Here is a 19,754-nt window from a genome sequence, read left to right as displayed (position 1 = left end):
TTAGTGAGATCACATCTGGAGTAGTGTGTGCAGATTTAATCTCTTCAATGAAGAAAGGATGTTGTTATATTGAAAGCAGCTCAGAGATGGTTCCCTCAACTGATTCCTGCAATGAAGGTGCTAGCTTATAACGAAAGGATTATCAGGTTGATCCAATAGCCATTGGAGTTTACAAAATGAATGAAGATCTTATTTCAACATAGATGACAGGAAGGAGTCAACAACTGAAGAGAATTACACAGACAATGGAGGAATCCATTCCGTTCTCCAGCCTGTTACACACGAACAACAGAAGGATATTCAGGCCTTTGACCCTGTTACACCAGAATAGAACGAGGCTGTTCAGCCCCTGGAGCCTGATTTATATTTACAGGAGAAGGCCAATCAGCCCCTCAAATCTATAACACTGGCCCCAGAATGGGCCATGCGGTACCAGTATCCTATTACACAGCAATAGAATCAGCCCATTTAGCCACCTCAAGTCTGTAACATAGGAACTGAAAGCGGTCACACAGTGACTGGAGATTTGTTACACTGGGATAACAGGAGACCATTCAGACCCACCGTGTCTGTTGCAAGACAATTGGATAAGGATAAAAACTATCTGAGACTTATTTCATGAGAAAGGAGGAGGTAATTCAGACACGTGTCTATTGTATGGGAACAAGTGAAGACCAATCGCTCCCTTGGTCCCATCTCTGGGATACATGAGGAGACCGTTCAGTATATCCACATATTATGGAGAAATATAAGAAGACCCATCAGCCCCTCAAACTGTTACACAGCAACAGAAAGATTCCATAATCCCCCACCTCTCTAACGCATCAAGAGGAGGTGGTCATTCTGGCCTTGGAGATGACAATATGGGAACGCCAGAAAGACTTCATCCCATCGATTTTGTACACCAGCAGGATGATGAGTCCAGTCAGCCACACATACTGCTCATGCAGCAATTGGAGCACATCAATTAAATCAATCAGTCATCAGCCAATTTAAAAACTATATGCATATATTGGGTGAATGGGCAAACACTTGGCAATGAAAATTAAAGTGGATAAATATGGGGTTATTCAAGTTGGCCAGCCTAATAAAAAGGCAAATTATTATCTAAATGGAGAGAAACTTCAAAGTGCTTAAGTGCAGAGGGATCTGGGTGCCTGCTTGCATATCACAGAAAACTTGCTTGCGGGTACTTGAAGTAATGAGGAATGCAAGCATAACCTCAGCGTTTATTTGTAAAATGATAGAGTAGAAAGGTAGGGAATGTTGCTGTAGTTATGCAAGTCATTAGTGAGGCTGCAACTGGAGTACAGTTTGGGTGTCCTGCAGAATGAGATATTTCCATTGGAGGCAATTCAGAAGAGCTTCATTAGATTGATTCCATATTTGAAGTGTTTGTCTTATGAAGAGAAATTGAGCAGTTTAGGCCTATACTCTCGAGTTTATAAGAATGAAAGGAGAGCTCATTTAGGTCTGTAAAATGCTAAATGTAATTAAAAGTGTAACTGTGGAGTGGATATTTTTTCATGTGGCGCAATCTACAATAAGAGATGACAGTTTCTGGATCGAGACATGGCAGGAAAGTGGAACAGAGGCCGCAATGACATCAGCCATGATTGTATTCCATGGCGGAGCAGGTTCGAAGGGTTGGATTCCTGATTGATGCTCCTTGTTCATATTCAACTTTACGACTGTGTTTCACAGTAATGGTGGAGGATTATGTATCAAACAGGAAGCATGCACTCCGGATAAATCAGTCTAAATCGGTTTAATATGACGTCACCAGTGGAGTCACACAGTGACCAGTGCTGTGTCCTCAACTATTTACAATCTGTTGAAACTTTATTGCTGGAACAGGTTATGAGGTTATGGATGGTCTGGGAGATGATGGTTTCGTGGTGGGGGGTGGGGTCATGGTCAAGGGGACGGTAGGAGGAGGTATCTGCGAGCTGGCGTTTGGCCTCAGCGGTGTAAAGGTCAGTGCGCCAAACTACGACTGTGCCTCCCTTGTCAGCTGGTTTGATGGTGAGGTTGGGGTTGGAACGGAGGGAGTGGAGGGCTGCGCGTTCCGAGGGTGAGAGGTTGGAGTGGGTGGGAGGGGTGTGGGAGTTCAGGTAGCGGTTAATATCGCGGCGGCAATACAATAACCCCACCCCCCACCACCAAACCATCATCTCCCAGACCATCCATAACCTCATCACCTCAGGGGACCTCCCATCCACCGCCTCCAACCTCATAGTCCCACAACCGCGCACCGCCCGTTTCTACCTCCTGCCCAAAATCCACAAACCTGACTGCCCCGGACGACCCATCGTCTCAGCCTGCTCCTGCCCAACCGAACTCATCTCGGCATACCTCGACACGGTCCTGTCCCCATTGGTCCAAGAACTCCCCACCTACGTTCGTGACACCACCCACGCCCTCCACCTCCTCCAGGATTTCCGCTTCCCCGGTCCCCAACTCCTCATCTTCACCATGGACATCCAGTCCCTGTACACCTCCATCCCCCATCACTCCGCTTCTTCCTTTCCCGCCGTACCACCCAGTACCCTTCCACCGACACCCTCCTTCGACTGACCGAACTGGTCCTCACCCTGAACAACTTTTCTTTCCAATCCTCCCACTTTCTCCAAACAAAAGGAGTAGCCATGGGCACCCGCATGGGCCCCAGCTATGCCTGCCTCTTCGTAGGGTATGTGGAACAAACCATCTTCCGCAACTACACTGGCCCCACCCCCCATCTTTTCCTTCGCTACATTGATGACTGTATCTGCGCTACCTCGTGCTCCCACGAGGAGGTTGAACAGTTCATCCACTACACTAACACCTTCCACCCCGACCTCAAATTCACCTGGACAGTCTCGGACTCCTCCCTCCCCTTCCTAGACCTTTCTGTTTCTATCTCAGGCGACCGAATCAACACGGACATCTACTACAAACCAACCGACTCCCACAGCTACCTGGACTACACCTCCTCCCATCCTGCCCCCTGTAAAAACGCCATCCCATTCTCCCAATTCCTTCGTCTCCGCCGCATCTGCTCCCAGGAGGACCAGTTCAAAATACGTACAACACAGATGGCCTCCTTCTTCAAGGACCGCAATTTCCCCCCCGACGTGGTCGACGGTGCCCTCCACCGCATCTCCTCCACTTCCCGCTCCTCCGCCCTTGAGCCCCGCCCCTCCAACCGCCACCAGGACAGAACCCCACTGGTCCTCACCTACCACCCCACCAATCTCCATGTACAGCGCATCATCCGCCGTCACTTCCGCCACCTCCAAACAGACCCCAGCACCAAGGATATATTTCCCTCCCCTCCCCTATCAGCTTTCCGTAGAGACCACTCCCTCCGCGACTCCCTTGTCAGATCCACACCCCCCACTGACCCAACCTCCACTCCCGGCACCTTCCCTTACAACCGCAGGAGGTGCAACACTTGCGCCCACACCTCCCCCCTCACTTCTCTCCAAGGCCCCAAAGGAAACTTCCATATCCGCCACAGATTCACCTGCACCTCCACCCACATCATCTACTGCATCCGCTGCAGCCGGTGTGGCCTCCTCTATATTGGGGAGACAGGCCGCCTACTTGCGGAGCGATTCAGAGAGCACCTCTGGGCCACCCGGACGAACCAACCCAACCACCCTGTAGCACAGCATTTCAACTCCCTCTCCCACTCCACCGAGGATATGCAGGTCATTGGACTCATCCACCGCCAAACCACAACAACGCGACGGTCGGAGGAGGAGCGTCTTATCTTCCGACTGGGAACCCTCCAACCACAGGGGATGAACTTGGACTTCACCAGTTTCTTCATCCCCCCTCCCCCCACCTTGTCTCAGCAGAATCCCTCCAGCCCGGCACCACCTTCCTGACCTGCAGTCTTCTTCTTGACCTCTCCGCCTCCATCCTACTCCGACCTATCACCCTCACCTTGACCTCTTTCCACCTATTACATTTCCAACGCCCCTCCTCCAAGTCCCTCCTCCCTAACTTTTATCTTCTCCTGCTGAACACTTTCTGCTCATTCCTGAAGAAGGGCCTGTGTCCGAAACGTCGAATCTCCTGTTCCCTGGATGCTGCCTGACCTGACCAGCAATAAAGTTTCAACTTTGATCTCCAGCATCTGCAGACCTCACTTTCTCCTATTTACAATCTGTGTCAATGATCAGGAGGATGGAACAGATATAGAGATACTGAGTTTGGTCATGTTGCTGTGATATGCAAGAGATTAAATTATCAAGAGAGGGTGGAGGGTCTACAGATAGATACAGAGAGGTAATAATTTGGCAGCTGCAATATAAAATGATATAATCTGTCATTTAATTTACAGGAATAATGGAAGGCAGTATGTTACTGAAATGGAGACTGATTTCAGGGATTAACGATACTGTGTACTGGGGGGTTCACTCAGACCCGTTCAGACATGGGAGGTTTTACTCCATCCCTGATCGTCTGCTCCTTGACGCTCCAAGTGACCCCATTGCTCTCCGTACACATGGAATGTTTTGAAGTGTTTGGTTGGTGATGGGGGATGCTGTTTTTTTATCGTGTATCAAGGGGATGGCCTTTATCCAAGATACATTCATTCCTTTCTACATGGAGATCTGAAGACGATGGGAATGGCTGCCTGCTTTTGAATGAAGAGGCTGTGGCTGCTGTCAGGACAGGGGTATTCACCAACATGATGTCCTGTGATGGGCACGCTGCAAGATTAATACAGAGAGTGCTCCTTCAGTTCCTCTACCTCTCCCCATTGACATGGATACTCCGCAGATGCCATGTACACCATCGGGAATCCCACTATACTGGATACACCCAGCAGTTCCCTGCTGAGGGTGAAAAAAATGTATTTACCTCATCGACTGTCACTTAATGGTTACATTGATGGCAACAAGTCCTGTTTGAAAAGTTCCAGAACATAGAAGCTGAATGAAACTGTAACCCAAAAAGCCACTGGCAGCACCGTCCTCCCCCTGGTGTGAAGCTGCAGGACTTGTTGAAGGAGGTGACACCGCTCTGTGACCAGCTCCTTGTTCAATCAGTGTCCCCTCACACTCTGCTCCTGGGTAAAGTGGAGCTTGGGAAGCTGTTCCTGGAAAATCCGGGATGGACACAGCAGATCCCTTTCCCCACACACACTCACTGCGTGGTTTCAAAGCTTCCCTTCTCTGCAACCTCTGCTCCATTTGTTGTTCATGTTGCAGACCCAGATGTTGTAACCACAGTCCCCGGCTCCATCCAAAGTTGGGTCACCAAATCCTCAGGTCTCCCTGAATGTCTGAGGCAACTCACAGCACAACCTCCAGCAAAGCATCCCCAGCTGCTGCACTAACTTTTCAATAACAGGAGTCAGTCAGAAACCCCACGTCTATAAGTGTTGCGGACCAGACCAGATTCCCGCAAAATATTTTAAGAAGGCCGCTTAGACCCAAACCTTTCGTTATTTTGAATATAGATGTGAAGTGTGCTTTCCAGATATGTTGTGACTGGTCAAACCACTCAACAGTAAGCAAAATATAATCTATTTAAATGCTTTAGTAAAAATACAATCAAAGAAAAGAATATTTCGGGATAGTTTATATGTTGGAACACTTACACTAACAATAGATATCGCACCTTCTTGGTATACACTGCTTGGCACAAAGATAAATTCAAATACAGATTCTTACATGCAGTTTTCTGATTCAGGAGAAATCAACATCAACAGAGATCTCAGAGAGAAAAGCAGCGGGGGATCATGTATTGAAAATTCCAACCATTCTGGGACCCGAACAGCTTCTGAATGCTGCAGCTAAAAACAAAACGAGGAAACCTGGTCTGGGAGAGCTGGCCACTGTCCTTCCATTGTTACCACCGTTTTAATAAAACCTAAAGGCTTTCTCAGTTATTTACTTATACTGTTTTCATACAGCAGTTCTGCACCTCTGCCTTTAAAACCTCTCGTCAAAAAAAAATCCCAAGAGAAAATAATCTTTTTACAGTGATAGTATTCTCACAACTCCATCTTTAATACAATAATCCATCAATACACAAAGATGGATTTTAGACCTCCTAATCTTCCTCTATTAGTAGACTGGAATGAATATATATATATATATAGACTGTGAGCATACAAATGTTCACAACTCGATTCGATTTCAGTCATTTTACTCCTGCCACAGAATGCCTTTTGTCTTTCTTCATCCAAGTCTCCACAACGTGTCAAAACTTACTTTTTCTCGCCCTGTCAACTTCATAATTTCAAATTGAATGGCAGCAAGAATAAGCTCAGTCGAAACAGACTGATATTTTTCTCCCTAAACTTCTCCAAAAACTTTAAGGGGTCACGATCAGTGATAAAGATTTGTCTTGGGTATGTTATTCGCAATTTAAATGCTGAAATATTGTAACGCCATCACCAAGCTCAAGGCCTCCTTCCTCATTGTGGAATAAATCTGTTGATGTTTCCACTGGACACTCTGACCACACGTTACATAATGGAGCACTTCCCATCTCTCCAATAGTCCTTCTGAATGACATAGCTCCTCATGTCTCAGCATAAAAATATTACATCCTTCTGTACCACTTAATGCTGTAACCTTTTTACCTGCTACGCCAGTAAACCTTACTCTCACCGGGATATGTTTTAAGAAGATCTCACACATTCTTCTCAATCCCTCACAGAAACCAAACTTTGATTTCTGAACCAAATCATAATCAGCCATTTCCGCTTCTAACCTTGCCATTATAACTCTCTGCCCTTCCACATGAGTTCTCACGACTGCAGAAAGTGAATTGTTGAACTTCTCCAAAATAAGAATCTCTCTCAGGGTGTCATAGGTTTGCTCTGTTTTTAATACCCTTCCCCACCTTTCAAACTTACTTTGGTTTATCCTTTCAAACACAACGTGCAGTTAACCAGGGACCCTATTTTAGATTCCTGAAGCACTGTCGGCTTCTGGCACAAGCTCATATGCACTTCAGATGGCTTTCTTCACCCCCTCCGATAGGGATGCAAATACAAATCAACTTTGTTTGGATAAACTAAATCCACATGTTCTCTGGCCACTGCACTTGTTTAGTCACTTTCTGAAATGAAATTAAAAAGGCTCCCCCATCATTCTCATCACATTTAGATAATGCCTGGATGTATTTAAACAGATCCTGATCAGGCCTTTGGCTACCATAGGGTTACTCAACCTCATTATCCTCTAATGAAAATCCATACAAAATGAAGAGGAATTTAGAATAACTTAACTATTGGAAAACGTAACCGAATAATGGATACAGTACGTTCTACAAATGAACTGTTCAATCTATTAACATCACCTAAACACACCCCTTGGCAAAAAGGAACATTCAGATATGCATTCTTGCATACCCTTCTCCAATCCAGGAGGAAACACCATCAAGTGAGGCTTTAGCGAGAGTAGCAGCTAGGGATAATTTACTAAAACTTCCAACCCCTCTGGGACCCCAAGCACCCGGTGATTGTTACACCTACAAGAAAAAACAAACTAGAAAGCCTGGTCTGTGCGAGCTGGCCATTGTTACTACTATTTATTAAAAACCCGAAAAGCCCGTAAGTTATTTACTTGAGCCGTTTTCTGGAGGCAGTTTGGCCTTTAAGACCTCTTACTAAAAAAAATGAGAAAATAACGTTTTATTAAAAATGTAACAGCATTGTCACACAACTTAGATGCCTGGTCCTTCACTCAGTGGGCTTCCTCGTGTTACTTATCGCAAGGTCACCTGAGAGGGACAAATGCAGGTACAGACCAAGTTACAAGATGTATCTCATAACTTCTGAAACACACCTGTCCCTGGACCATCACATGGGACATACCAGGAAGTGAACAACAGCTTGACACACACCATTTCAGTATTTCTGAGCTACACAATGCCAGCACTCGATACACTCGGGAGCCAAAACCCAAGGCCAGGGAAAGATACAGAGGGACAGAGAGATTCACATTAAAGTCAGAAACAGGCAGTTAATTAACTGAAAAGATGTTGTGGAAATATGTGGAAAAAGACAGGGCAGTGGGACTAACTGGAGAAGTGAGATCTTCGTGAGTAAAATTACGAGAATAAGAACATTGAATAAAGGCATTGTCGGATCAGCTGAAATGGTTTGTTACATCAAATTCTGAATCTGCTTCACAGAACACCACAAACAATATAAACTGGGGTAAGATGACAGCCAGCATGGAGAGCTGTGCAGACCATGCTAGTGTGTTGCTCAGTAAACTGCACTATCTGACCAGCATGGAGAGTATTGCAAACTTTACTATCATATACAAACTATCATCGCATCAGATTACTGCCTACAATGGGAAGGTTTGCTCTGTGTGTGTGCGTGTGTGTTTGTGTGTGCGTGGTTGAATGCGAAACTCATTGTTTGAGAAGGAACGCACATGGAGAAAACTATTTTAAATACGAACAACTGGCAGGCTTTTTATTAATCAACAGAGAGAACGAGGGAAGTTTCATGGACAGATGAGATAAAGTTGCTGTGGTTCTGTTCGCTGAGCTGGAAGTTTTTGTTGCAAACGTTTCGTCCCCTGTCTAGGTGACATCCTCAGTGCTTGGGAGCCTCCTGTGAAGCGCTTCTATGGTGCTTCCTCCGGCATATATAGTGGCCTGTCCCTGCCGCTTCCGGTTGTCAGTTTCAGCTGCCCGCTATAGTGGCCGGTATATTGGGTCCAGGTCACAGGAGGCTCCCAAGCACTGAGGATGTCACCTAGACAGGGGACGAAACGTTTGCAACAAAAACTTTCAGCTCGGTGAACAGAACCACAGCAACGAGCACCCGAGCTACAAATCTTCTCACAAACTTTGAAGATGAGATAAAGTGTTTGAGAATGTTAAAATAAAGTCATTGCCAGACACAACAGCAATATACATCGGCATGGACATGAATGACAGATGGATGGGAGTTTGTGGTGAGGTCAAATCAGATTTGTTTCAGCAGGTTTGAAGCTGGGAGTGTCAGCAGCAGATTATTGGCTTCATTAAGCCTGTACTTCATAGCTCTAGGTTCAAACAACAGATGGAATAAACCAGTGAGATATATTCTGGAGTGGTGAGTATTTCAAGTTAGAAATGGTCAGGGCATGGTGTCAATATTAAGCTCACAGTCAAAGGGATCTCCCACAGTTGTGACTTCTCTGCTTCAGGTGCAGATATTGACTAGGGATGGGGTGGAAACAGTGGAAGGAAGTTGAGTTTGTAACCAGCGCAGTAGATGGTGACCTCTATGCTCTTAACAGCAAAGGCAATGATACAATGCATTGTGGTTCTCCCCTGAAACTAAATAGATCAACATTGAGACCCGTGAGTAACACTGCCAGAGCAGAGAGCGAGAATACGCTCAATAATATAGTTAGTAGTGGTCTGGAGAGTGAATATCTGGATTGAGAGATACAACAGGAACAATAATAGTGATAGGAAGTGTAGACTATATGAAATAACAATAAATGTCATAACTGGTTTACAGAAAACAAAATCTGGACAGTGACACTTACCAGGAACACCAACGATAGCCAGGAAGGGATAATAAAAGTATTGAATAATGAGAAGAGCGTAATAGATCTGTGATGATAATGACCACCAATAAAATGCAGAAAGATACCAAACATAATCGGAAAAGCTCCTGTATATTGTTGGAATATTCCTGTCTAATGTTCTCAGATTCTGATCCATTGTTTGAATATTCTAGTCTAATGTTCTCAGATTCTGATCTCTCCTTCCCCTCTCTCTGGATCTGCTGATCCCTGTCAGTGCTGTCGGTGATGCTCCCGCTCATGTTATGGAATAACACATTGAACGGAGCCCATTTATCATTAAAAGATGGAAGCCGTCCACTGGCATAATTAGAATCCATGGTGATTGGCATTAATCACAGTCACTGAACAAATAGGCTCAGTTAACCTGTTCAAAACATCATTTACTGGTTTTGGATGGAATGGATGAGAGTTGCTGATGGTAGTATCATAAATCTTTAAATCTTTTTATTAATTTGTATATGAGAGTATTAACAGGACACTGCAGGCGTCAATTTCTATGTTCCACTCTGTTTATGAAAGGAGGCAGTTATAAAATAACAGATCGTTGCATAAAAGAAAATCGGGTGGGCAAGTTTCTAGATACCTGAACACAAAGTACGGTACTTATTGACCAGTGTGCGGCCACTCCTGGTCTTAATGCCCTGTTGTCAAATCCTTTCATTACCTTGAGACAGAGCATTGAGACTGCTGCTCAGGAACAGGCTGAAGCAATTCTGTCCCTATGGGCCTCTTATAGAGGGATAAGACAAGGCCATTCAGCCCATATTAGCCTGTTGCTACTTGAAAAGGTGGAAAGCTGGAATATTGGCACATTTTGCCGAAAGAATCATTCAAAACAAAGAGATGTGTCGCTGCAGCTGTATGAAGTGTTACTGAGAGGGCACCTGGAGTAAATAGTGCTGTTTGTGTTTCTGTAACTGAGAAGGAATAGACCTCCATTAGATATAGTTTACCAGCTGCTCATAATCCACGGGTTGCTGTCTCATTTAATGTCTCGGATCTGTTATACAGGGACATGAGGAGGCCATTTAGCCTCTTGAGTCTATTTCAGAGGGACAAGAGGAGGTCATTCAGCCTCTCCAGTCTATTACAGAGGGACAGGAAGAGCCTATTCAGCCTCTCGAGCCTGTTACAGAGGGTCAGGAAATGTTTATTTAACATTAAAGTCTGTTACACATAAATATTAGTTTTAAACTAGTTGTGGAATAGGAAAGACCTGATGTAAACATTAAACTTCTAACTTTGAATAAGACCAATTTTGAAAGTGTTAGGTGAGCTCTGTGAAAGGCAGGTTGGGATACCCTTTTCGCAGGTAAAGGGATGGTTGGAAAATGCAAGGCGATCAAAACGTGGTTTCAGAGAGTCCAGAGCCAACGTGTTCCTATTGATGAGATGGGCAAGGCTGGTGGATGCAGAGAGTGCTGGATGGCTAGATAAATTGATGCTCTGGTCAAGGTAACGAAGGAGGCATATGTCAGGTAAACAGAGCTGAGATTAAGTGAATCCCGAGAGGAGTATAAGGGCAATAAGTGTATAGTCAATGGAGAAATTGGGCCAGAAAAATGTGGACATGAGATGGCTTTAGAAATAGGGTTAACGAGGCATTGAAGCAACTCTACATATCATTTAATTGCAAAATACTAACTAGGGAAAGAATAGGGAACCTTAAAGATCAGTAAGGCTACGTATGTGTGGAACCATAGGAGATGGAAGGGATACTAAACAAGTATATTTCCTAGTATTTAATGTAGAAGAGGTTACAAGAGCGAGAGAATGAAGACATATATAGTGATATCTTGAAAAGTATCGACCTTACAAGGAGATGTTGGACATTTTAAAACATATAAAGGTGAACAAATCCATGGAACCTGATCAGTTGTATCCCAGAATATTGAGGGAACCTCGGAAAGAAATTGCTCAGCCTTTTGCTGATATATCTGTAGCATTGATTTCCACAGGTGAGGTGCCAAAAGACTGGAGGGTTGCTAACATAGTGTCATTATTTCAGAAATTAAGGAAAACCCAGGTAACTATAAATCGGTGAGCCTGACGTCAATGGTGACTAAATTGTTGGAGGGGAGTTTGAGGGAAACGATGTATATGCGTTTGGAAAGACAAGGACAGAAGAGGGCTTTGTACATTGGAGATCACGTCTCACTGACTCGGTGGAATTTTTTGAGGAAGTTATGAAGATGATTGATGAAGGCAGGACAGTGGATGTTGTCTTCATGGAATTCAGTAAGAAAACCAATATGTTCTACATGGTAGACTGGTTAGCAAGGTTAGACTGCCTGGAATCCAAGTAGAACTCGCCATTTAGGTCCAAACTTTTCTTGAATATCAGAGACAGGGCGTGACAGTTGGCATTTGTTCATTAAACTTGGAGACCTGTGACCAGTGGCGCTGCTCGCAAAGATCAATAGTGGGTCCACTACATTTTGTTACTTATACAAATCATTTGCACTTGAGTATATGAAGTATTGTCAGTAAGTTTGTAGATAATTCCAAATTTGGTGGTGTAGTCGACAGAATGATCTCTCAGAATATAATGGGAACTTAATTAGGTGAGCCGAGGAGTGGCAGATGGAGTTTATTTTAGATAAATGTGAGGTGTTGCATTTTGGCAAGAAAAATCAGGGCCAGACATTTCGGTAGGATCCTGTCGAAAGTTGCCAATCAATGAGAACTCCATAGAAATTATAGAATCCCAACAGTTAGGAAACAGGATTTTCGGCCCATCGAGGCCACACCGTCCTTCTAAACAGTATCCCACTGGACAAACCCCTACCCTATCCCTCTCAGCCTGCATTTCCCATGGCTAATGCACCTTGCCCTCACATTCAAGGGTACTATGCACAATTTAGGATGGCCAACCTACCCTTATCTGTATATCATTATACTGTCGGAGGGAAACATAGCACCCAAGGAAGCTCACACAGACGGGAGAATGTGCAAACTTCACACAGCTAGTCATTCAAGGATGGAATTAAACCCCGATCTCTGCCCTGTGAGGCACCTTGTGGTGCAGGTTCTCCGTTCCTTGAAATTGCCGTCACAGGTAGGCAGCGCAGTGAAGAAGGCACTCGGTGATCTTCCCTTTATTGGTGCGTGCTTTGAGTCTATGCGTTTGCATGATATATTGCATCTGTACAGGACATTGGTTTGGCCACTTATGTAATATTGCCTTTAATTCTGGTCAACCTGCTATCAGAAAGATGTTGTCAAACTTGAAAGGGTGCAGAAGAGATTTAAAAGAATGTTGCAGGTGTTGGAGGGTTGGAGTTACAGGGAGAGTTTAAATAGGCTGGGAGTATTTTCAAGTGTTGAGGCTGAGGGTGGACCTTAAAGAAATTTATAAAACCAGGAGGGGCATAGAAAAAGTAAACAGTCAATGTATTTTCCCAGGATAGACAATTCCAAATATAGAATATAAAGGCTTAAGGTGAGAGGAGAAAGATTTAAAAAGGGACACGAGGGACAACATTTTCACACAAGAGTCTGCTGCGTGTATGGATTGAACAGCCAAAATAGATGGTGGAGGCAGGTGCAGTTACACCTTCTAAAAGGCATTTGGATGGATACATGCATGGAAAGTGTTTAGAGAGAGATGGGCCAAGTGCTGGCAAGGGAGACGAGATTAACTTAGGATATTCGGTTGGTATAGTTGACCAGACCTAAGGATCTTTTTCCATGCTATACATCTCTGAGAGTCAATTGAGTCTTGAGTGTTTAACACGGGAACAGGAGAAGTCTATGCAGCTTCTGAATTCTGTCAGTTCGCTGGTTTGCTCAATTACTGACAGTCAAATACAAAAATAAATCATTCAGATTTTTATGGTGTTTTACAAGAACAGGAGAATAGCTTTTAGTCAAGAAAAACTTTTAAGAATGTGAAGAGGCCATTCAGTCCCTCAATTCCATTCCACAGGAGCAGCAGGTGAGCACAGAGCTATTGCAAACTGTTACTCTGGAGCAGGAGGAGGACATCTATTTTCACAAAACTTCGATTAGGAGGCAGCCACTCAACTGCTCGTGACTGGGACACAGGAACAGGAGGGAGTCACTCAGCTGCTGAAGACTGGGACACAGGAGGGAGTCATTCAACAGCTCGAGACTGGGTCACAAGATCAGGAGGGAGTCATTCACTAGCTCGAGACTGGGACACAGGGACAGGAGGCGGTCATTCAGGGGGACTGGGGAGACTTGCAGGAACAATAGGGTTGTTATAATAGGTGATTTCAATGTTCCTAACGTAGACTGAGGCTTCCAGATGGTTAAGAACTTAGATGGAACATAATTTGTTAAGTGTGTTCAGGAAAGTATCCACAATCAATACATAGAGTATCGTACTCGGGAAGGGACAAACTCGACCTACTGTTGGCAAATAGGGCAGGATAGGTGAAGGAGATAAAGTGGGGGAGCATTTTGGTAAAAGTGATTAGAGTTGTATTAATTTTAAAATAGTTATGGTAGGGACAAAATTGGTCCACAGATTCAAGTTTTAAATTGGGGCAAGGCGTATGTTGTTGGAGTTAGACAGGAGAGAGCAGGGGATGATTGGAGTTGTTTGATTCCAGGTAAAAGGATCTCGGGCAAGTACGAAGGCTGTAAAAGTGAGATAGCTCGAGTTCAAGGTTTCCATTTTCCTGTGAGGGTGAAGGTTATGTGAGACTGGAAGAGAGAACTCTGGATGTCAAGAGATATTGAGGCTTTGACCAGAAAAAAGGAGGCGTGGCTCATGTTCAGTCAGCTCATATCAATGGAATCCCTGGAGGTATACAGGGGACAGAGGAGTTTACTGAAGAAGGATATCAGCAAGGCCATAAGGGGGTATGAGGTAGTCTTGGCTGAGAAGATTAGAGTGAATCCAAATTCAGTATAGTAAAGATAAAGAGCAACTAGAGAGAGAATAGGATGCTTTAAAATCCAAAACCGGCATGCATGTGTAAAACCTCAAGAGATGAATGAAGTCGTCAATTTCATTTCTGTGTTTATCATAAAGAAAGACAGAAGATCTGTAACATTTAGGAGGTTAGTTGTCATATCTTGGTACTGTCCATATCACAGTAGAGTTGCTGTTGGACATATTAGAACGCACGAAGTTAGACAAATCTCTTGGTCCTGACCAGATATATCTAAGAGCACTGTAAGAGGGGAGAGAAAAAGCTTCGGGACCAAGATCCCGGAAGACTGGGTGGTTGCAAATGTTGTGCCCTTCTTCAAGAAGGGCTGAAAAGTAAAGCCTAGGAAATATAGACCAGTAAGCTTCACACCTGTTTTCGACAAACCTCTTGAGAAGGTTCTGAGATAAGATGAGCATGCATTTGGAAAGACAGAGTTTGACTTGGAGCAGTCAGTATAGCTTTGTGCGTGGCGGATCATGTCTTACAAATTTTGTTAGAGATTTTTGAGGAAGTGACCAGGAAGGTTGATGACAGCAGGGTTGTAGACATATTCTATATAGATTTCAATAAGGCCTTTGATAAGGTTCCACATAGTAGGCCGCTCTGGACGGTTAGATCGCATGGAATCCAAGGTGAACTGGCAAATTAGACTCAGCTGCCAGTGGAAGTGGTTGAAGTGGGCACACTAACAACATTGAAAAGGCAATTGGACAAATACACAGATAGGAAAGGATTAGATGGATACAGAGCAAAGGCAGGGAAATGGCAGATTGGTAGATAAGGGGCAATTACACCATGGTTTGTTGACGGATCACAGTGGGCATATTGGATGGGCGAGTACAGAGGTGGAACATTCCCATCCCAGAGGGTTCCACACCACCAGACCCACCGAGTATGGTCTGTGCTCACTACCGAGTTCAGTGCAGAATGTGAGGTCTGAAGAAATGTCCAGCAATACAGGACAAGCATCAATAACCTTCCCTGCTCTGTCAGGATAAAGGTCACCGTATTCTGTCTGCTCCCTCACAATCACTGTATATCTGTGATTGCAACTACTCCTGAACAAGGCTCATGATCCCCCACTCTCACTACTGCATGTAACATCTCTCTCTCTCCTTTGCAATACCTCCCACACAGTCATAGAATATTCTGGAGAGTGCCGATTATAGAATGTTCCAGATAATGTCCCAAATATTTCCTAGTTTCAGGAAAATGGTAGTGTCCCGGTGTGTAACACATAAGAGTCACTTGACTCACCTTAATGATATTAAACCAAAAACAACTTCTAAACACGTCTTGTTATAAATACAATTTCGAGCAGAGAACATTTTTACCCTCAGGCGTCATCTTGACTGTTATCTGAACTGTACCAGTTTCCTTATTATGAATGTTTCTCTTACCCTTTGTCTGTGACTGTTTCTGTCTGTAACAGTTACACTGTCTCCCACTCAGTTGGCAGGACGGCAGGTTTGTGTTGTAGAGGCAGGGCAACAGCGCAGGTTCAGTTCCTCACACTGACAGAGATTACCATGAAGGGGACACTCTCTCAGCCTCACGCCATCACCCGAGATGTGTGATCCTCAGGATAAACCACCATAAGTGGTCTCTCTAATGAGAGTTTTTTGGGACTGTATTCTATCAATGTTAGCATTTTAATTTAAAAAAATAAAAAGATTTTTAATATTATAATAAACCAATAACAACACAACTCAAATATCTGAAAAAAATACATCCAATTGCATATACATACAAAACAAGTTAAAACACTACACAGACAGAAGTAAAAACAAAACTAAACAATAAATAATGAATAATAATACAGCTCAGCATAACAAAAGGACAGCTCTCGTTCACCAAAAGCATTAACTGATATACATTTTTATGTTCATAGTTCTTTCTCTCTTGGGGTGGGGGAGTTCAGACATCCAACACAACAGAATATTTTTCCTAGCACAGAAAGTACGGATTGTAAGGATATAATTTTTCCCCATATTCATCTGTGGAAAGTACCTTGGGCAGGCCCAGGAAAACAGAAACCAAGTCCATCTCCACTTCAGTCCCCAAAAGCACTCTGTCGCATCTGACACAGTGCTCCAGTATAGATGAAGTATGCAGCAGGACCACAAGCAATGAGTAAGAGTGCCTGTAGTCATTCTGCATTTAGGACATGCTGAAGATAATCCCACTTTGAATTTTGAGACCAATTTGGTGTCAGATAGACACTACGAAGTATTTTCAACTGCATGGTAAGAGTCCTATTACAGATCAAAATCCTTCGAGCATTTTCACAAATATCCTCCCATGGCTCCGAAGTGTTCTGAACCCCCAACTCTCTCGCAGACATCACAAAGCTGCACAGTCTCGTCTGAGGGGACATTCTCCAACTAATGATAAAGGGTACTGCCAGAGAATGTATTCGAAGCAATAAGCGCCCTCTTCCCTTTATCGGATCTGTAAGAGTGTGGTAAAAGAGTGTTTTTTTTTAATCAAATCTCTGATCTGGGAAAAAATACAGAAGAGGTCTCTACGCTGTAGTCCATACGTATGAGTTATTTGATCAAATGATATCATTGTTTCTCCATCAAGTAACACGTGGTGGCTCAGTGGTGAGCATTGCTATCTCACAGCACCAGGGTCTCGGCTTTGGTTCTGGCCTTGGGTGACTGGCTGTGTGGAGTTAACATTATCGCCGTGTCTGTGTAGGTTTCCTCCCACAGTACAAAGATGTGCATGTTAGATGAATTGGTCATTGATAAATCACACATAGTTCAGGGATATGTAGGTTTGGGCAATAGTCAGGGTAAATATGGGATGGTAGGGGAATGGGCCTTGGTGGGTTACTCTTCAGAAGGTCGAAGTGGACTTGCTGGGCCCAGGGGCTTGTATCCACACTGTAGGGATTCTACTAATTCTAAATCACTCAAGCAAGGTACACCCCTTGTTGCCCACAGTTTAAACTTGGAATCCATTATCCCCGGAAGACAACCCAGTATACCAATTACAGGGGTAAGAAACATGATTTTGGCTGTATTGATTCGATCTGACGCATTGTCATTCATGCTTTAACAATATTGATAATTATTTGGTTATGACAATACTTTATAAATGTTGTCAATTTAGCTAAGAAAAACAGACTAATAAAGGTCCACTTTTTCTGAGAGGGTTCAATATCTCACAGTATTGACGCTGAGTCCTCAGCAGCCTAGGCAATAACATAGGATAAAAATGAGCTTAATTGATAGCCTTTATCTGGGTGATATACTCCCCACAATCTGGGGGTAGTTGCAATTTGGTTAGCTTGATAAAGAGTTGCTTATGCTGCCAAATATAAGACCTAAACCAGCCATTATGTCACCTAAATACCTATGTGGGAATCATCAAAGGAAGCATTCACACGAGATATAGTAAACGAGGAAGGACATTCTTTAATAAGAGCTATCCAACCTCGCCAGGATATTGGAAATGCCTCCCACCTTTGAAGGTCTTGTTTAATTTTGTCAAACAAATGGACACAGTTCACGTTAAATAAATGATCAAAGATGGATATAATGAATATACCGAATATGGGAAATCCTCCCCCACCACAACCCCCGTGACCATTTAAAAGGAAACCAGGATTTGCTCTCATCAGGTATTTCCCCAAGATCTCCCATAGGCATGGCCTCCAAAGTTGTAAAATTAATCATAGAGCCCAAAAAGGCGACAAGCGAATTATTGCATTGCATCACGTGAGCTGCCGAAATTGAGGGATTTGACAAAAACATAAAACCATCTGCATATAACATAATTTTGTGTGACTTTTATCCCACTTACGGGGCAGGAATGTTGGGGTAATATTCCCAATGGTGTAGGATGCCACCGAATCTAAGATTGTTGCAGGAATGGGGAAGAGATCAATCCTCGTGTGCAATTTCTGTGGGTTAAAGAAGAAAATAAAATCCCTACTTGTGAGGTAGATCTGCCTCCAGACATCCACCAGCTCTAGTTCTAGACACAAATCCATTAATTCCTTACATTATAACGAGGGTATTGGGGGACCTTTGGACATTCTGTCCATCGTGGGGCCATAAGACAGTCGAAATCTCTTTCTACAATCATGTGCCATGATGCAAGATAACTGAATTTGGAAAATGCATCTACCAGGATTTTAGGAGGGTGCACCGGGTGGCAATAAACATTTAAAATACTGTATTAATTCCCGTAGTTCAAGACTTTGCGATTATGATCCTTCCATGGGTGTTAATACAACGTAGTAATTTAAATGGAATATTCTTCCTATCCATTATGACTTTTCCCCCACTCTTAGTATTAAAAGGCGAGAAATAAACCCGATCAAACCCGCCCTGCTGTAACGTCAAATGTTCCTTGTCATCAAGGTGCATCTCCTGCAATAGGACAACTCTCTCTTTTTTAAGACGGGAAAGTATATTTTTCCTCTTGACTGGACGATGGCTCACCTTAATGTTCCAGGTACACCATTTAAGCAAATCATTATCCATAACACACTGCAGCAACATTTGAACTCTAGAGAATTTCATATCGAATTACACATCGCTGAGCATTAATGACAAAAGACTCATCGAGCCTTAAATCTGTACAAACTAAAACTACTGCAACTAAGAAGCTCTCAAAACTTTCCAAAGCTAAAAACATAAAAAAAGAACGAAACAAAATCCAAAGTTCAAATGACACTTGATAGGGTTTTAGGAAGAAAGCAGTCACACGTGAGAGTTGGGTAATACTGATCGGTTTTTTGGGGGGGAAAATTATGGTCTTTTTCCGTCTCTGGTATTCAGTAATGAAAATCTACTTGAGACCCTTCATTGTGCAGAGTGTGTCGGCAGGATTTCTTTCCCTAATCTTGCAGACTACAAATAATAGCGATTAAAGCTGTTCATTGTTAACTTCGATGGCACAGCACGTACACTCAACAAAGTAAAAACAATGACTGTAGATGCTGGAAACCAGATTCTGGATTCGTGGTGCTGGAAGAGCACAGCAGTTCAGGCAGCATCCAAGAAGCAGTAAAAGCGACGTTTCGGGCAAAAGCCCTTCATCAGAAAGGGCTTTTCCCTGAAACGTCGATTTCACTGCTCCTCGGATGCTGCCTGATCTGCTGTGCTCTTCCAGCACCACTAATCCCGAATACTCAACATCCTACAGTTGAGACAAATATTTTGCCTTTGTTTAACAAGACAAAGTGTTTTGTGTAATTCAGTAAAGGTAACCTGATTATAATAAATCCACACCGAGCTGAAAGCTGACACTTAAAATATGACCCAAAATCTGGATATGGTAG

This window comes from Chiloscyllium plagiosum, unplaced genomic scaffold (genome assembly GCF_037043375.1).
Source record: "Chiloscyllium plagiosum isolate Xiang-an unplaced genomic scaffold, Cpla_swu_hap1 HiC_scaffold_29, whole genome shotgun sequence".
Taxonomy (NCBI): domain Eukaryota; kingdom Metazoa; phylum Chordata; class Chondrichthyes; order Orectolobiformes; family Hemiscylliidae; genus Chiloscyllium; species Chiloscyllium plagiosum.
Note: the sequence above shows the minus strand (reverse complement) of the source record.